This window comes from Fulmarus glacialis, unplaced genomic scaffold (genome assembly GCF_000690835.1).
Source record: "Fulmarus glacialis isolate BGI_N327 unplaced genomic scaffold, ASM69083v1 scaffold2389, whole genome shotgun sequence".
In the NCBI taxonomy this organism is placed as follows: domain Eukaryota; kingdom Metazoa; phylum Chordata; class Aves; order Procellariiformes; family Procellariidae; genus Fulmarus; species Fulmarus glacialis.
In genome coordinates this window covers 2,017-8,821 of record NW_009234995.1, presented here as the reverse complement: position 1 = coordinate 8,821, position 6,805 = coordinate 2,017, and the positions used below count along the sequence as shown (strand labels likewise).

At 54.1% G+C, this 6,805-nt stretch overlaps 1 protein-coding gene across 1 annotated transcript in view; it reads right to left on the bottom strand.

Annotated features, from left to right (window-relative positions):
* Nucleotides 1-6,805, bottom strand: part of PEMT (phosphatidylethanolamine N-methyltransferase) — a gene marked incomplete at its 5' end in the record, with an annotated part of 38,695 nt that overhangs the window by 31,786 nt on the left and 104 nt on the right. The gene's annotated exons all lie outside the window — the stretch shown is intronic.

Genomic DNA, 6,805 nt, shown 5'->3' with positions numbered 1-6,805 from the left:
CCCCTCTGGTTTCACACTCAAGAGAGCAGGGATGTGGGATGCTCCTGCCAAGTGCCATTTCCAGCTACTCCTGTCATCGGGGACACAATACGGGTGGAAAAGAGAAGGAGGGGTTTGCTTTACTGGTTTACTGATCTACTTTACTACCCATTTCCTACTGCTGCGTGAGCAACCGGAGATAAGCGTCCCCTTGGAGTTCATCAAGGTGGGAGAAAGAAAAGAAGGAAGCATTTTCTTTGGGGTGCCAACCCTGTGTGCCACCAGCCTGCCACAAGCCGGATCCCGCACCCCCACCACAAAACCCCAACGCCTCCCTCCCCACCACGAGTCTCCAGGCACGCAGGAGATGCAATTGCATCATGATGGAAGCCGGGCAGCAGGTCTTAGGGAAATAACCTCTCAAGAGCACCCAGCAGACTGCGTGTCTCTGCATTTCTTCATCAAAGCAACCTATTTTGGGAGATCCCATCCTTCTGGGAACTGGGCAGGCTTCTGCTAAATGGTCTGCGCCACGGCACAGCCAGGAAACACCCAGCTCACGTCTGTGATTGCGGCAGGCACGCAACCCGGGAAGCCTCCATCCGGCTTCCCCGGACAGCCAATATCCCGGGGGAGGCAATGCGTTTCCCTGCTCGGGGCTCCAGCAGCTCCCAGCTCCGGGGCTACACACAAACACTGCCAAAGCCCAGGGCCACACAGGAGGACCCGCTGTCTTCCACGCCTCCCGGTCTGGGTAGATCATACTATTTTCTTTTTTGCCTCCAGCTGCATTTTTTGCCTTGTCCCGTGGAATGCAGGTGGTCACAGACATGCCATTTCATAGACTAACATCTTTGAGCAGCACCTCATCAGCAGGAGAAAGTGGTTAGCAGCAGCATGGCAGGATAGGGATGGAGCAGGACAGAGAGGAAAGGGCCTCTCCCAACTTCTAGGAGATAATCCTCTGATGCATATGGAAACAAGACTCTTGGCTTAAATCTATTTTTTCATCTTTTGTACGTGTGCTGACTTATTCCAGCAGGGCTGCCAGCAGCCCGCAGTTTATTTTTAAAACACTAAACAAGAAAAGTTCAGTATATACAACAAACACCCTGGGTTTCTAGAGAAGCATTCTGCAGAAGCTAAAAAAAGGAGGTTGCTTTTTGGGTCAGCTTGGCCATGATCCATAGGGGACTGTGAGGTGAGAGACAGATTCTGACCTCGGTTGAGAGAAACGCTGAGCCGGCACGTCGCACACCAGCTGGATCCCAAATTCATGCTAGGAACGGGCACGGAAATGGCTCAGCCACCCAAGCACACCCTGACTTGGCTGGTACCTGTGCACAATGGCCAGGCAGCTGCTCGAATGATTGCCACCGTCTCGCTTGGAGCTCCGAGGGCTGAGACCCTGCCTGGCTCGATACACAGATGAAGCACCTCAGCTCACAGCTGCTCAGCCAGGCTGGGCTCCATGATCCCCCCTGCCGCAGGGGATCGGCCTGCAAGGACATCATAAAAATATATTGCACGGTTTCTTAAAGAGGATTTAGATGAAACCACCACCACCCCTAGCTGGGAGGCTGCAGGGAAGCGGTGCTGGGATGAAGGATGTGGCTCTCCCCCAAGGTGACAGTGCTCCTAATTGTGTCACTCCAGCCGGCAGGCCGGAGGAATGCGACCCAGTTTTGGTGCCTGTTATGTGGCTCGCAGTGGTGCCGACACGCTGGAAAAGCTAAATTTAGGAGCCAAACAGGCGCAGTGTTACACACCCGGCCAGGACTCACTATGTTACGAGACGGCTGGAGAATCGATGCCATCCGCTCACCGCACCCGTTACAGCATCGCTGCAAAGCCCTCGCCACCCGAGTGGGAAGCGTTACCAAGTCACTCGGAATGAAATTGCCACTAAATGCTGTTTGGGGGAGAAAAGAAAAAAGGAAAAAAAAAAAAAAAAAGCAAATCCTCGCTCTTTCTCAGGCATTGTAGGAAATGAAAACGGCTATTGCTGCCTGGTAGAGAGTCCAATTACAAATAATGTGCGTTCTCTCCCTGCACGAAGGATGAAAGGCATCAGAGCTGGTGGTGACATTTTAAGACCAGAGCTGTAAGAGCAAATCCGAGCCTCGTTGCAAGCCCAGCTTTACCCCAATAAAGAAACACTTTCTGCAGTCAATTGCCTTGCGGCGTAGCTTGAAGCCCCGCTATTGATCTGGCATCTGTTATAAGCAGATAATCATCGTCACTGTGCCATGGCTTCTACAACAGCACCTAAAAGCACTTTCCAGAAGATGGTTGAGGGCTGTTTTTCTGCTCTCACCCATGGCTGCAGGCAGGCAGAGGTTTGCGGGGGAGCCCACGAAACTCTCACAGGTTTGCAGAATTTGAAGGCCAGAAAAGACCATTAAATCCCTCTAACTCGTTCAACTCCCAACCCTGTAAACTTCAGCTAACCGAGGTCTACTCCCCGCGAGGCTCTGCCTGCCGCTCCAGCCCTCGCACAGCCATTTCATGCCCTGCAATTTCCTTTCCCCAGCGAGGTGCTAACACACCGCCATCAAGCCACCGCTCAATCCTTCCCTTCTGCAAGACAGACAGTGAGAGCTGCCGAAATGCCCCGGCATCAGGCATTTTTCTCCTGCCCCCAGAAGGTTTCTTGGAGTTTGGCTCACTGAGGTCTGAATCCCGACAGCTCCCGAGCTCCCGGCCGCTTCCCAGCAGTGTGGGGAGGTTTTGGGCCAGGCACCCTCCTCCCAGTTTAGCAAGAAGTGGTCAGAGGTAGGCGAAATCGGGCTGCCAGCGCCTGCAAACTCCCCCCTCCCTGCCAGCGCAAGCACTTCTCATCCACTTGGCAGATTCCTCTAGTCTCTAAAGAAGGAGAAAAGGATGGGAAATTAAAAATAAATGAACCAAGAGATACACATCCATCAGGAGCCAGGCGTTGTCAGCCCAGGTCCCTGTGCAACTACTTCTTTAATCAAAACCTCATGCAGTTTAAACACTTGATGGAAGTCTAGAACAGAGATCTGGTTACCCTGAACAGGAAAAGCTGCAACCTTGAAGAATAAAATCGCGTTTGTCTGACGGGGTCTATTTTCTTTAAAATCATGCTAAATTACGCTCAGCCCGTTCCTAACCGTGACATTTGAGGTTTCGCCCTGCAGATTCCTGCGAGATGCATGGGTGTCTCGAGGGGGTCACCGGAGGTGGCGGGAGGAGCAAGCTCTCGGGCGGCAGCTGAAGATGTGCCATTTCTAAATCGGTCCGTGACGCCAGCCGTAAATTTTTAAGAGGCTCAAATCAAGAAAAGGATTGCTGATGGATGCGCTCCCCACTTGAAACTCACTTGCGTGATGACGGACGTCAGACTATCTGGCTCATGGCTATGCCACTTGCCTGTTTGCTATTGAGAGTGTCAGAAACCTTCCAGCTTTCTAGAAACTCCCCGTGCGCCAAGGCTCAGCGAGCTCTTTAAAGCCTCCCACTTGCAGGTTATCTGCCTCTCCTGGCTTGAAAATGTTTGTCCCTGAGGAGCTGTTATTTAATACCTTCCTTAGTTACCAAGGGATGGGAAGTTTCTCCCATCGTTTCTGTAGCTTTCCAAACACAGATGGGATTTATTGAAGTTTCTACCACTCTGACCTCATTAATGTTTTACGGCACGGCTCCAGCGACGCGCCTACTCCTCGCTGGGTGCCCTTCAACAACCCCATGGTGGCTCAGGTCTCCCGGCTGCGCTGAACATCCTTGGGGAGTTTTAAGTGACGCCATCCCCAAAATGGCTCCGCTGCTGCTTTCGGGGCCTCGCCTGCACCCTGCCTCACACAGGATCGTGGCTCCCAACAGCTCCTTTCGTAACAGCCGTGGTGGGTGGGAAAGCAGAGACATCATGAGGAGGAGAGACGGAAAAAAAAAGAAAAAACCAGAGAATAGGGCAGGAACACATCCAAGCCGTGCCACGGACAACATAACCTGGGGGCCACCCGGGGACGGGCGGGATTTTAATTGGCACGGAGGAGGGGAAGCAGAAGAGGGGGTGCGAGCCCTGGGTTTGGTGGGGAAATGCAGCAGGCGACCCCGGGGCGACATTCATGGTACCCCCCGGCACATGCCTGCAGGGAGGAGAGTGGGAATTGGGAGTCCTGAGGCCTTTTATAGAGAGATTTTCCCCCCTGTGGAGAACAGGAGGGAGCATCAGCACAGCCCGGCTGGAGTCCTGCAAATTGCCCCACTTAGGCTCTGGTCCTCTAAATTGCTCTCTTAACCCAAGTACATAAATCGATCCGATGAGCATCAGGGTTTTCACCAGAGCCGCGCTCCCCCACAGACTTTGGAGTTCGTGCTTCGTCCCCAAACCCTGCAGGTTTTCTACCAAAGAAACATGCCTGGTGCTTACCAGGGCAAACGCCTCGCTATGCTCGAGGCCTCAAGATGCACCTCTCCATCGGCCGAGCACCGCACGGAGCCGGGGTTTCCCCACCACATATTTATTCAGAGGCGCTGCACAGCGAGGACAACCCAGCGCCAAACTTTGCAAGAGGCAGACCTGGCCGGAGTTCAGCCAGAAATGGGGAATTAAAACACTGAACTAAATCAACGCATCCCCACCCAATTTCTACCTAAATCAGGAATTTCATGCACAGAAGGGTCCCACATTACTTATTAAGCACAGAGAGCAGAGAGTGCTTGGCACTGTACAGAAACCCAGTCTTTGCACTAAAGCTCCTGCGAGCCCAAAGTAATTCAGATGCAGAAGTGATCTCAGCTGCTGGGAAGGAACTCAAATAGCAACAGACAAAGGGAGCCTGTGCAGGGGTGTAGAGTAAGAAAGAAGAGCTGCTGGCTAAGTGCAGGCAGGGGACACTGATCACACGGAAAAAAGGATGGGGAGGAGGTAAAGGAAGCAGGTCAGGGAAAATCCAGGGGTGGCTGGGGCCACTCCTGCTAAAATGCACCCGATAGCAGGCGCTTGCTCAGGGCTGCAGGTCCCACAGCCCCCTGCAAGAGCCTTCCAGCAGTGTCTGGTGCGAGCCACACGCCAGGACTGGCAGAGCCTGAAAATACCAGGGAGATGCCCAAGGGCCTGGGCAGAGCAAGCGTATGGATGGAGGCACATGGACTGCGAATGGATGGAGGCACATGGACTGCGAGAGCCACCCGGCCCGCTGCAGCCAGGGAAACATCTAGTGCCACGCTCACCTCCCCAGAGCTTTCCACCAACACACCAGCTCAGGTTGCTCACTGCAAACCCATGCAGCGATGCCTTCTGCTCCCAGGCGCAGGCCCTGCACGTCTTGCTTGCAGTGCCACCTGCTGCCAACGGCAATGCTCTTCAAACACTGGAAGGGGACAACAGCAACGCAGAGCAATGAACTTCCTGCTGTTACATCAGCTTTCCCTGTCCTTTAACAGCAGCCAAACTCTCGATCCAAAAAGCAACGCTATTTCCCAAGCTGCAGGCGTCCCACGAGTCGCAGGCGTAGCAGCAGACACTAATAAAGTACTTTTTTCTTTCCCTTTTATGCAGTTTCTCGCTGGAGCCAGTCTCGCCCCCCAGAGACCACATCCTGAATCTTCTTGTTCGTTGATTCTTTTGCTAAATGATGACTCCGAAGTCGAAATAATGTGGCATATTCTAGTTCGCATTTCAGACACCGTGAGGCTTTTTAATAATGAGTTGCATGAAAAATTAGGGAGGCTGCAACAAAGAGCTCCGACGGAGGTTTCCAAAGTGACTCACAGCCAGGAGAGCCTCGCTTTTCCAAAGCCCAGCGTGAGACAACCTCAAAAGCCCCCGCGCTCAGAGAGAGCCGAGTCCTCCCCCTCTGGAAAAATAAGGCCTTTTTAAGGAGACTTCCCCAGGGTGAGAATCCCTGCGGGGAGGTTTGGCAGGCGGTTTTGGGAATCTTGGCTGAGATGACATCCCGTTCCCATGAGCGCTCGTGGGGAGAAGGTCTCACCCCGCACCTCAGCTGTGCTGCCGAGGGTGCTGCGGGGTGGGAGTCACCTCCTGCTGCAGCTGGCCCGGGCTCCCCGCTTGGCGCACTGGCTGTGCAATGCTGCAAAAACGGGGCTGGCAATGAATCTCGCTGCTCTTGCAGGGAGGTAGCGAACCGCAGCGGTAAAGGGCAGCTCTTCCAGTCTCGGCTCCCGAAGTGGTATCACGCCCAGCGGATGGTATGGCACCCACAGGGACAACCAGCATCACCCGTGCACAGGTATTGCCGCTCCTGCTTAGGGCTGGCTTGCTACCAGCTCTGCAGCTCTCTGCCAGACTTTGCAGCACGATGGAAGGGGAATTTCTTCAGGTTAACTTTTGGCTGACTGTTTTTGCTTCCTGCCATCCACACAACCAGCTGCCAACATATTTCAAGGGGAAGCAGCGGGCAAAGTATCCAGTGCAGCCCCCCACCGGGGGTTAATACCATTTATGCTCAGTCCCAGTGCCTGGTGACCAGTGCCTGGCTGCTGGGATGGGAGGTGCAGCAGGAGGTGGCTGAAGGACGGGTTTGATTGCTCTGCCCCCTCTCCCAAGCTCAGCTCCTAATTCCTTCCGCATCCCGCGCTGGCTCCCGCCTTTACCTCCTCCGTGACACCCGTCACAGCCAGCCCCAGCCCCAGGAGTCCTCTCTGCAGCACAGCTCCCTGCTCACCCACTTCTAATGCCTCATGACTGAGCACTGCTCGCCCCACCCAGCCCAGCAGACTTCCCCAAAAGAGGTTTTTCCCCCAGTGCGGCCCAAAGTAGATCCCCCTGTAGCTGGCAAAGGAAGGATGCTCGCTAAAAATAACAGGGCGGACGGTGCACAGGCAGGTTCTTGCCAAACTC